Here is a 12,343-nt window from a genome sequence, read left to right as displayed (position 1 = left end):
GGAAAAAAAAAAAAAAAAAAAAAGTTTTCAATTAATGATAAGCCCAGGAACTGGGGAAGGGCTGGGGGAGGAGGCCAATAAGGGAAAGTTAAAATGGCTGGCGAGCCTTCAAATAGCCCCGGCCGCCTTCCCCCAACCGCCCCCCTGCGCGGCGCTCGCCCGCGCTGGCGCCCCGGGGAAGCCCCGGCCCCCGCCACGCTCCTCCGCGGGGGCGGCCCCGGCGGGAGGGCGGCCAGGGCTGCCCCGGCCCACGCCAGTGCCAGCATTTGAAGGTTATGGGGCACACATAGGGCAGGGGTCCTCGCTCCCATCTTCTCATTCCTCCCCCCTCGTCAAAAGACATCGGGGGGGGGGGCGATGGGGGGAGGGTACAGGGACTCCAGCCCCGCCGAAGGGGAGGCGACGCGGTCGGCACCCAACTTGGCGGCGGGAGGTATTTCCCGGGGATTCGCGGGAAGTACCGATCCCGTCTGCTCCGCTGGCGGCCCCGGCCCGGCGCCGCGCCGCTCCAGCCCCAGCCCCCGGGCAGGGGTTTCCTCGCCCGGCCCCCGTGGCAGGCAGCCCCCCGTTTCTCCCCGCCACCGCTCCGGCGGCAGCGGGAATAACGCTGCCCGGAGGAGGCAATGCCGGAGGAAGAGGCAGGCGGGGGGGGAGCCGCGAGCCGGCTCTGCCACAGAAACCCCCGCGCACCGACGGGGCCCCCCGGCGAGAGGCGCCCCCCCCCTTCCCTCGCCCACCCGCCGCGGCATCTCCCTACCCAGCCCGGCCGCGCCATTTTAGAGACACACTCGCACACACCAAATCTCTCTCTCTCACACACACACACACGCACGCACGGGAGCGAGGTTTCCGCTGCCGCTGCCAGAGACAACAGGCAGCAGCCGAGCCCGAGCTGCGAAGGAGGAGCGGCAGCAGCGGGCGAGGGGGACACACGCACACGCACGCACACGCACGCACCGCGGAAATGGGCATTTCAGGTAATTTCTGCCAGCACGGGCTGCGCCGCGCGAGGACGGGCAGCGCGCAGGCCCGTATCCCCCCCCCCCCATTAACCCGCCGCGCACTCGGCATCCCGGGAGTCCTCAAGGTTGCTTTTATTCCGACCGGTTTTTGCTTTTCGGGGGAGAAGGGGATTGGGGGGGCGAGAAAGAAAGAAAGAGAAAATAAAGCAGAAGGCAGACGCCACCAAGGCAGCCCCTTCCCGCTTTGTTCGGCCGCGCACCGCCGAGCCGCCCCCGCACTTATTTTGGGAAACTTCCCGGGTTTGGCGGGGTGGGGGTGCGGAGCCCCCCCCCCTCCGCCCCCGCACACACACTGAATAAATGCATCCGAGCGCTGCTGCGAGAGAGTTGAGCGAAAGGCTGCGCTCACTTCCGCAACGTTATCCCTGCAGAAATACCGGCGCACGGCCCCAGTTTCCTTCCCGCTGCCCCCCGCACCCCTCGAGGTGTGTGGRGGGAGGAGGGAAGGGGGATTAACGGGACGTACGGCCCTTGGTTTCCCTCCGGCCACCCCGGCGCACCGCTCCCCAGCGCCGAGCCGCCGCGGCAAGCCTGGCGCGGGCGGTCCCTCCCCCCCCCGCACACGCACGCACACACACACACACACMCCACCACGCATCCGTCGGGGACGTTGGGAGATATTGATCACGGACGACTTCATTTTGCATAATTGCGGCTGACAGGGCCTGTGGTTCCCTCATTTGCGCAGCAACAGCTCCGAGGGGCTGATGGATGGGGAGCAGCTCCCTCCGCTTCCCCCCTCCCCCAAACACACACGCAACCCCCACCCCCCTGCGGCCACCCCGCCGGGGGACGGCGGCTTCGTGCAGCAAATGGCCGGCGCAGAGCGGCGCAGTGTTAAACTTGCGCGGCTCACCTAGCGCGGCCGGCCCGACGGGCTCCCGCTCCCGCGGGGCTTTGTCTGGGCACGGCCGCGGCCGCCGCGGGCCCCGGGTGCAGGGGCACACGCGGCGGCCGCACGTACGGAAAAGTGCTCAGCAAGTTGGGGCTTTGCCTCTCTTTTTTTCTTCCCCCCCCCCCCTTCAAACAACAAACAAACAGCTCGGTTTCTGCTAAACAATGCGTAAAAATTAGCCTCGCCCCGAAGTTTTATGTCGGGTTTGCAGCGCTAACGTTTCTCCTGGACGGGAAATGTTTTTCCGAGCACTTTTGGAAAGCGCTGTCGATTCCTCAGTTACGAAAGAAGAATTACAAGCACCTCTACAAATCCCTCCGCAACTACGTGTCCCGAGCCTCACATCACCTTCTCCAGACCTTTTGAAGAAATGCACGTCCACGTCGGGCACAGCCACCGCCGCACACCGCCCGTCTCATAGTTACACGAGCAGCCACCACCTACTCCTGCCACACAGCGTGCGAAAACTACCAACTCCCCCCCCCCCCCCAAAAAAAAAAAAAAAAAAAAAAAACACCAACAGGAAAGCTCGGCTTTTTCGTGGAGGGAAGGGTAAAAAAAAAAAAAAAAAAAAAGTTGCCCAGCGCGGCCACGTCCTGCGGGAGCAGGCGGTTCCCCCGCGGAGCTGCGGGGAGACCCGCGCAGCAGCGCTGCCGCCGGCCCGCTTCCCCATCGCGGAGCTCCGCGCCGAAACAAAGCAGCGAATCAACTGCGGTGCAGATGGGCGGCTATGAATTTTTGCTGCTGCTTAGAGCTTTAATTACTCGTTCTTGATCCGTGGGACTACGACACGACACCGCCAAGGTTAAAATGCCCTGAACAGCTCTGAGCAGATGTGAACGAGTTGGCAGACGCGCAAATGAGGTCTGCCTCTAAGCATGATAACAAGTGACTAATACATTGCATATCGCTGAAAGAAAATTATTTTTCTCTAATTTGCATTAGCTTTTTTTCTTCTTTTTTTAACGCCAGCGACATTCCCTCCTCAGAGGCAGCAGCATAATCCTGAAAATATTACTCCGTGACTTTAAAAGATTTGGAAGGAGGCAGAGATTGCCAGTGTTTTGGCTATGCAGACTTGTTTATCTTTCCGCCTTTGCTCCAAGGCGAAACTAGTTTCGCAAGCAGTATTCTTGCAGAAAAATGGCACATGTCATATAAAACACCAGTTTATAGGAACTGATGCTAAAATTGTTGAATGAGTACTGGCATACTTTCACCACTAATAGCACAGCATAATCCATAAAGGACCAAGGGGACGGTCAAGGCCAAAAGAAAAAAAATAGATTGACTAGAGAAAAATAGATAAAGGCAACCCATCGACCAACATTACAAAAAGGGTGGGGAAAAATAAGCATTTCCCCGTCCTCCCTGCTTTCCGCCCCCAGAGCAGCCTCGTCAAAAAGACAATAGTACTTGGAGGTCACTTACTATATAAAACACAGCGATTCTTGTAGGTAGCAAAACTATGTCAGGTACAAATATAGGCCGGAACCCAGTTCTCCGAGTTCCCTCGACTTCCCAGAGGCTCTGCTGAAAGGGCCGCGAGACCGGTTGGGATACAAGAGCAAACTTCAAGAATGGGGAGCATTTTATATCGCCCTCTCGAAAACGCGAGCAGAAGGCTTGGGTGTAGAGACTTTGATCAGAAAAAACAGGTTATTTAGGTGGGCGCAGCGGTTAACGGAGGATCTCATCCAGGGGTGCCTGCACGTCCAGGTTACCAAAGATTGCACCCAGCGATCTTGGGAGATAACAACTTCTCTTGTAGCAGCACGTGCTTGAAAAACAAACACACGCTGCCAGTCACCGTGTTGTCAGGATACGCGCTGCCGAGCYGGGAGATACCTCCCGGTATAAATTGCTCCACGCAGGTTTTTGGCGTTCACTGGCGGCGCTGGCTGACACATCGCCTTGCCGTGCACAGCACATACACGCACGCACGCGCGCGTGCACACACCCCCRCGGGACCCGCTTCCAAGCTCGCTGAAGCCACCGGGGGTGGGTCCTGCCGGTGCAAATCCGTCGCCACGTCCAGGGGCAGAAACGCCTTCCTAGCGACAAGCACGGCGGGGGTCAGACGCGGAGCCGGCGAGGAAACGAGCCGGCCTGCCGGCTGCTCCCTCGGCGCCCGTCGGTTGAGAGGCGGAAAAGCGAGAGGCCGGGCYGCTTTCGGCCAGCTTAGTGGGGGGCCGCTCACGGCAAGGACGTGGCTCCGGAGCGCGGCCCGTGCTGCCCGGCGGCCGCGGGGCGCCCCGTCGGGCCAGGAGCGCCGGGCGGCCCCGGGGCGGCCGCAGCCGCAGCTTTTGTGTGCAAGTGCCGAAGAGGCGCGGGCTATTCGCGCTCCAACAGCTGTCACATTATTTGCACTAGCTGTAAACAGCCTTCACATTCCCCCCCCCTTCCCTTACCACATAGTTAAATCCAGACTAACAATCCACAGTTAGAGATCAAACCAACAACAGCAGCATTGTGTCTGCCTTCATGGCTTCACCATCAACTACTGCAGCTGGCTCGCTCGAAACAAGGAGCACCCTCTGCCCGCCTCCCCCACCCGCCACCCCGCGGGGAGAAGCGGGCCCGATTCRGGCTAGTGGGCAAGCGGAGGAGCCCCGCTGCACTGGGGGGCTGCTTCGGGGGGACGACGAYGACACACTCGTCCCCCACCAGAGCCATCGGTCATCTGCCGGGGTCCCCAGCACCGCRGCGGCCTGCCCTAGACTGGGGCGGGATTACGGCCCGATGAGAGTTTCCCGGGGACTCGAGCTCGGCTCTGGGGCTGGTTTTGGGGCAGAGCACGGTGGGGGGGATGCTAGTGCGCCTAGTGTGCCACACGGCAGGTCCTGCTCGCCGCTGCCCTCCGGGGTGAAAACCTCACCTCGGAGCACCCAATTCCCCCAAAGCTCCTACCACCCCAAACTCCCGCGGGGGTCATAGGGGCCATGCCCTCGCTGCCCACCGCGGCCGCCCCATGCCCAGCCCGGGCCACAGCACGGACAGCACAAACCCRGCCCGCACGCGTCTCTAAAAGCTCCCACCCCACCTTTCCGCCCTGTCCATAATAATAATCATCATCATCATCATMATTTTTTAARCAAACAGCAACCTAAASCATGAATCCAACTTTGTTCAGAGTACAAAAGTCTGGCAGCAAATGAGTGTGTTGTGCACACCTGCACCCTTTTGTTGGGCACAGCTGGAATCCAAGCATAAATCCCAGCACCTCTTTCCCTGCGCTCACTTAAATTTTTGTATTAGCAACAAAGTTAGAGGAGCAGTGGAATTTATTGAACAGGAGTGAGAGGAAAATAAATCAGTTTGAGGAAACCTTTCCTTGCCTACAGTTTGACTCCCGGCACTACCTAGAGTGTGTATCTGTAAAGGAAAATTCTAACGGGGGAAAATTCTCTAAAAATTGTGTAATCGGATGAACTTTTGAAGAGATCATGGGAACTCCAGTTATGTATGAGTTTCTAGACRCTTATATGCAGCTCCGGAACCAGCAGCAGCCCAGAAAAAAAAAGGTTTTTATTGGAAAAACATTTCCACCTCAGCCTGACTCTCGCTAAAGAGCAGTATTTCCCTGACAGGTAAGGTGCCTAGCGCTGATGGGATGTGTCTCYGCTAACTTCCAAATCACATTCACCGACAAATGATGCCACGTATTTGCAGGTCAGTATCATCGACTATTCATTGCTTATACGTAGCTAGAAATCTGCTGGCCTGGTAAAAAAAAAAAAATGCTAACAAAACAATGTCAGCAAAGGCTGCAACACATTCTTGCGAGAGACCAGCAATTCGTGCCTCCCGAGGCTCTTTCAGCACAAAGGCTTTTAGAGGAAGAAGAGAGAGGGAGAGAGAGAGAAAGAGAAAAGGAGGGAGGACTCTCGTGTTTCAGGGCTGCTGTCCCCTGGGAACCAAGAACCAAGTGTAGCTTCAATCAAATGCTGACTTCTCCTCCGGGAGCTCAGTAGGAAACCTGATCTCACTAGYTCATGCCTGCCTCCATGCATATAGGCTGGGTTTTCTTTCATACCAGCAATTTGTATAAAGAGGAGAGCCAATACAGTTTATTGCAAACGAGATCTCGCAGTAACGGATCTAGAGAGATATTTCTGTAGCTAAAATAAGACAACCTTCAGCCGCCTGCTCAGGGCAGGCCGCGCTGCAACCACCCCCAGCTCCCCACACGCCGCCCCGCCGTAGGCGCCCGTAGCGCAGCGCGGCACGGCGCAGCCTCCCACGCATCCCTCCGAGCCCTGCATCCCTCCCCAGCTGGCAGCAGCCGCTCCGGGTCGCGTTTTTTTTTTTTTTTCGCAACGCCAGGTTACACTTCCATTAAAACGTTTACCCCGGGAGATCACTTCCTGCCGGCAAGTATTGTTCCGGCTTCCCCTGCGGCCCGCAACTTTAGCCGGAGCTATTTCTCCGCTCGCCCATCGCCGTGCGGAGACCCCGGGAAGCAGCCGCCCATGCCCGTGGGCCCCGGCCTGCCCTGGCTCTGCAGAGCGTGGCGCAGCACAGGCGAGCTGCCCGGGCAGGGCAGGCGAGTCCTCCCGGCAGAGCCCGGCGTAACTTTGCACGGGGTCGCTTAATTCTGCGCGGGGCTTTGGTAATCCACTTTGCGCTTGACTGCCAAAATGCGAAGAAAGGAAAACGCTGTGCGGGCAGCACAGCCAGGCCAGAGCAGGGTGAGCCAGGGGGACCGCGTGYGGTGGGAAGGGCTTCCCCCTAGACGCAGCTCAGCCTCCCACTGCTGCAGGCAAGCCCCAGAGGCTTAGAGCACAACCCAGCACCCCCGGCAGCCGGGGGCGTGGGAGCAAAGGGGATTGCCCGGGGATCAGAGATCCCGGCAGCATCTCTCCATAGCCAGGGGCTTTCACATGGAGAAAGTTGGGCTCACGCAAGGGATTTACACTTAGAAAAAAAGAGGCACTCAGGCTGTCCCTTCTCGTGCCATTAGCAAGTTTTCTGGGAATTTCAAGGAGAGCTGAGAATACGCCCCTCTAGCTTTGATTTCACTTCCCTGCCTCTATCTGCAACTATGCACAAACTCCTTACTCGTTTCTGATCCTTTCCAGGCGAGCTGCAGCTAAATGAGCTTCACAAGGCTCTCCCACACTCTCCAGGAGACCCCCCCCCAGCAGCCCTGGGGCCCTGCTCCTCGTAGCACGGGGGAACATGTTGCGGGCAGCTGTGGGCAGCGGGCAGGGAACTGGCAGCCCCACGGTGCCTGACCCATGTATTTATAAGGATGGCCATCAGGCTGTCCTAGGCACGGGGTCTGCTGCCTATACAAGTATGGGCACACTTCTCTCTGCTGAGCTGACTGCCAGCTACTCCGACATTCCCATGGAGGAGGAGATTTGACTTTTACAGCTGACGATACAGGCCCAAATGTTTTGTAATATGCAAATACTTATAAGGCCCCTAGGTGAGATATTCCTCAGTGTTAAATTAACACCTGGGGTAAGAGCTAGAGCTACTTCACTTAAAAAAAAAAAAAAAGAAAAGCAAAACACGCTCGCAGAAGTAACCTCTCGACTGGCAGCATTAGCACAGCGCAACCCGTCGCAGGCCGTCCGGAGGTGCACGGGGAATGGCCACGCTGCGGAGCCGCGTCCTTGCAGCTCTCGGCGGTGCCCCAAGGCAGCGGCYGGAGCGGCCCGAAAGGAGAGCACGTTTCACCAAAAGCGATCTCGCCCCTCCTCGCAGAGGAGCGCGCAGAGCACAATGCCAGGCTTTCCCGGTGCCGGCTCCGCCGCGGAGCGCGGCCCCGAGCCTCCCCCTTTCCCCGGCGGTCTATTGAACACACTCAGCTCTTTATACTACCGATTCCCAGTGTGGCTGGTGGATTCTGTGCTTTCCACTTTAATTGTCTTATCCAAATAAAGCTTTGTTTTCCTTAGCACGACAATCCCAACATTCAGCCCGAGATTTTCATTGGACAGAGGAGATATTTTATTCTCCGATTGTTTAGAGAGTCAAGGCTTGCAGGGAGCAGCCCCGGTTTGTATGCCTCCTGTTCACAATGGGGTCTTTACAGCCCTCTTCTCGACGATGTAGATTAATTTTCGAGAGTGATCGGGAACAGAAGGATTTTCCTCTGAATTTCATAGCGCTCCAACTCTACCCYGGACTTTAACAAGTCTTTTAGTTTGCACCTAGACAATAAATTTAGTTTAATTTAGCTTCCGGTCTTTAATTTTAGCAGGTCTTCTTTTTGCATGCAAATCAATATGGCAATTACCATCTAAAAGCTCGCCCAGCCCCAGGTCAATGTAAATTGATCATTGTCCGCCTTCTACAAAATAACACCGGGAGTCTGTGGTGCATAATGAGATTATACTGGAAACTGTCTTTCAGATCACAAATTATATTTCATGCTGTCAGGATCTTCTCCAAGCGGACTTCCTTGCATGTCTAAGCACACGGCACCGAATCTATTATCGCACAAGGTAGGTTTGGGGTGTGAGAAGTGTTTGTGTGTGGAGGGGAAGAGTACCRGATAATTCAGACAGCGTTTCACAAAAACACATACGCAGGTACCAAAACGCGCTCTCATTTGCTAACTTTTCCAGTGGTGAAAGAGAAGATGGAAAAAAGTCTCCTCTCAGCCAAGAACTGCTGTCCAGCAAACAAGGAAAAATGAAATCTCTGCTGGAAAGGAGCAGAACTTTCCTAAATCTGCATTTGCTACGAGTTCTTGGCCTCCTTCTTTCCATCCCCACCTCGTCTGCTCATCCATTCAAAGGCGCGCTACACACTGCAGAGAAACCCTCACGAAACGTGCATTGCCTCCGGAGAAGACAGCTTATTCTAGCCACAGCCACGGCTCCCGAACAGCTCGGAGGGAAAGGTCGCTCCAGAGTAACATTCGCTATAAGCCTGCTCCGTCAAAGGACACCAGGATTAAACGCAAGCCAGGGCTGCTCACGGCCACGGGAACTCCCCCTGTCTGCAGCCGAGGCCTCCGTGCTGGCTCCTGCATGCRCGCACACACACGCACACACATACACAGAGCGAGCGAGAGCTGCTCGAGAGCTGCTCGGTGTAGTTAAAAGGGCTTAGCTCGCCTCTCCGAACGAGCCTGCTTGATTCTGCTTAGGTGCTCAGGTTATTGCAAAAATACGACACAGGGGAGCAGGCCCGCCGCGGCTATCAATTATTTCTAAAGCGGCATCAGCCTAAGGAGGAAATATTCAACTCGGCTTTATGCTGCTCTTCATAAGCCCGCACTAAAATATGATCTATTGCAGCGTTCGGGGGAAAGATAGCGTATCGCATATCACCTGTGCAACCGAACGATATTGCGGAGCCCCAGCCGCCTTTGTCTACGCTCCTCAGCAATCAGAGCCCAGTTCTCCTCCGTGCCCAGCCCTAACGAGAGCCACACTTACTCCGTGGACAACGCGGCTGCTAGAGCTATGACGCGGCTAGAGCAGGCCTTTTGCCTGGCTTTTCAAGGGCCACTCATTGGTAAAAGTTCAGAGATCTTTTAAGCGACTGCCACAGATTTGCTAAGACCACTTTGGTATGCGCAGCACCAAGCATTTCGTGCTGTGGTGGCCTCAGTCCATTTTCTCCGCAAGACCCGAAAGCATGTCAACAACTTTGTGTGGTCTCACAGCTGTACAGCTCCGCAAAGTTTGCTTGTGCGGACTGTTACAGGATCCACTAACGCTCAATAGCCTCGCCTCTGGCATCACGCTAGGGGGACTGGATTTGGCTTCTTTATGCTCTGGGCCTCAGAAAAAAAAAAGTGAATTATTGCAGGGTGGAGGAAGAGGAGAGAAAGGGGACAACAATTCTGAACTGCCTGAAAAGCTAGAGCTCTCAGCACATCCTGGTAGAGGCAGATACAGTGCGTGACACGGAGCCGGGGTTGTCCACCAGCACAGGAATAAAGCCAAGGCACCAGTATTGTTTCAAGACCCAGTCCATATTTGGGCATACAGTTCACACATTCTAAGTATTGCTTTAAATATTAGAATGGAGACATTCGCCAGTGGGGTTCWTAATATACTCAAATGGGAGAAGTCATTTCTGCTCAGTCTCAGATTACTAGCTTGGTCTTGCTGGTCTTTTGGGGGGGAGGGGGGTGAGAAGAGAGGGAAACCCTGCTGAGTCTGTTTGTACTGGTCTCTATTAGATATGCAACAAATCTGCCGTTTCCGGCGTTGCTTCTATCTAATTAGAGATGTATTTAGATGTGACGTGTAAATAAGYGCTGAGCTGCCTGCTGCCCTGGCTCCGCGGACTGCTCGGGAGCATTTCCAATAAGGTTGTAGTGCCCGGAACCAGGGCTCAGACAAAGAGGAATGGGAATGGTCTGCGCTGCAGGCGAATCCAACAAAACCAGCTTTTATCTATCGCTCGAAAGCTTTAACTGCTTTTAATCTGTACCGCCCAGGCTTGCTCGGCACGATCGCATCTCGTCTGCCGAGAACGTCGTAGTACAAAAGGAAACACACACACACAGGGCAAATAACCCCCAAGCCACCCCCCCAGCCGGGATGCAGACCCTGCTYTGCCCAGCCTGCCCTTTCGGGCCACGAGGTGTGCCCGCTGTCAAGCCTAATGGCCTTCGAAACGTCCTCACGCAGGTATACGCCTGCCTCCCGCGAGCACGCGAAACCAGCCGTAGCGCTGCCAAGCCAGCTCGACCCCGCTCTACAGCACCGCCCGCCCCGTCCACCCCCGGCCCAGCGGGCCGACGGGCTCCGCGCCGCCAGCGCAGAAGCGGCCGGGAGCTGACGGCGGCCACGGAAAACTGGCTCCGGCCGCGGTGTCGGCCCGGCGGGGCGGCGCGCCTCCGCCGCGGGTTTCCCGTCGCAGCCCGCGGGGGGGGCGGGAGCTGCCGGGGCCGCCCCGCCGGGGCTGGAGCCAGGCCCGCGGCTGGAGCCGGGCCCGCCCGCCTCGGGCTGCCGTCGGGGCCCCGCTGCCCCCGGGGGGGGGGAGAGGGGGGGAAGGGAGGGGGCGCAGCTCGGGCGGCCCCAGCGCCGCCTGCCCCGGCCGCCGAGCGGCTCCGCGGAGTTTCCAGAGAGAGGAAACTTCTGGGAACGAAATAATCTGGCGCTCGCCTCGTAAACTCTTTTCCTGTTGTGGGAAACAGCTCTTAAAAGGCAATTAGATGGACGGGGCAGCACACCTCGGGCCCCCAGAGCTGCTGCCCCGCCACCCCCCCCTCCTCCGGCAGCATCCCTCAGACCGCCGCTCGCGGCTTCTTCCAAGCCAGAGCTGCCAGCCGCGATCCCCTCTCGGCTCCAAGTGTTAACAGCCACGGCCACCAAAAAAAAAATAAAGAAAAAAGAAAAGAAAGGAAAGAAAAAAGAAAGACAGAAAGGAAAAAAGAAAAAGAAAGAAGGAAAGAAAGAAAGCAAAAGAAAGAAGGAAAGAAAACATATCGCGGTGACCTTTTCCTCTCCGACTCCCCCACTCTCCCTTTCAGGCTCCGGTTCCTGAGCTCGCAGGGAGCCTGAGCGGCTGTCTAGACCGATCTATCACAGACGGACAAACAATACCAGGAGAAGCCCCTGCCCGGTCCCTCAGCYTCCGCCACTCACCTTAGAAATGGCGAAGAACAGAAAAGTGACCGCGATACAATCCTCCCCGGTATATTTATAGCCTTCCACACAGCCCACCTTCATGCCTGACAAATGAGATTTTGTCTGCTCTCTCAGCGTACGCTCCAATAAACACACACACACACACTTTTTTTTTTTTTTTTTTTGGTGCCTGTTTGTTTTTGGTAACATTCCGGGCTCGTCCCTCCGACCTCGCGGCGGGAGAGGGCCCTCCACGCCCGTGCATTAGGCAGGTTTGATAGCCGAGCCGGGGAGGGGGTGGGGGGAGCAAGACGGACCCGGCCGCTCGTCCGCACACAACCTCCCAACCTGGAAACTTCAATGTCCGTATTAATCCCGCCCCTGCGCACCCAGCCCCCCCCCTCACCCGAAGTGCTCCCTACTCCTTGCCAGCCCTCCGGGTTACGTATTAAAGAGGTACGGTGCGAGGAGCCGGAGGTCCAACGCTGCAAAAGGCTGGGGAATAACTAATGAGCTGTGCAGCCCATTGATCCAGTGCATACTTCCTAATTAACTCTGAGTCACCTATTTGTGACAGCAATTCAAAGAACTGCACCAGGGATAAACTGCAACCCCGGCGTGCGAAGGCAACAGCGGGGGGGGGGAGAGAGGAATTTGCTCCTAATCCTCCTAAAAGCAATTAGGGTGAGCGCTGCACTGTCTCGTGGAAAAGAGGAAAAAAAAATACCCAGCGGCTTCGATAGAGAAGCCGAAAGGAAATGAATCGGTGTGTTGCAAGCGCGGCGGCACCGGGCTCCAGACAGCTCTGCAAGCAGCAGCGTCTTGAGGGCGAAACTCGGCACGAGCAGCGGCAGCAGGAAGCGCTACAGCGGGGCTCC

The 12,343-nt window shown here is 56.8% G+C and overlaps 1 protein-coding gene and 1 long non-coding RNA gene across 6 annotated transcripts in view; one reads left to right on the top strand and one right to left on the bottom strand.

Moving 5' to 3' along the window:
* The window catches only part of BCOR (BCL6 corepressor), a 58,548-nt gene that overhangs the window by 44,011 nt on the left and 2,194 nt on the right, over positions 1–12,343 (bottom strand). The window lies entirely within an intron of this gene.
* On the top strand, positions 821–9,994 carry LOC146587512 (uncharacterized). The gene is made up of 4 exons (XR_014897623.1): positions 821–977; positions 5,508–5,589; positions 8,284–8,375; positions 8,499–9,994. It is a non-coding gene; the product is annotated as an uncharacterized LOC146587512 (long non-coding RNA).

Source organism: Rhea americana, unplaced genomic scaffold (assembly GCF_003343005.1).
Source record: "Rhea americana isolate MKP2758 unplaced genomic scaffold, rheAme1 scaffold_59, whole genome shotgun sequence".
Lineage (NCBI taxonomy): Eukaryota > Metazoa > Chordata > Aves > Rheiformes > Rheidae > Rhea > Rhea americana.
The sequence above is the reverse complement of the archived record's forward strand: the minus strand, read 5'-3'. Positions and strand labels throughout refer to the sequence as shown.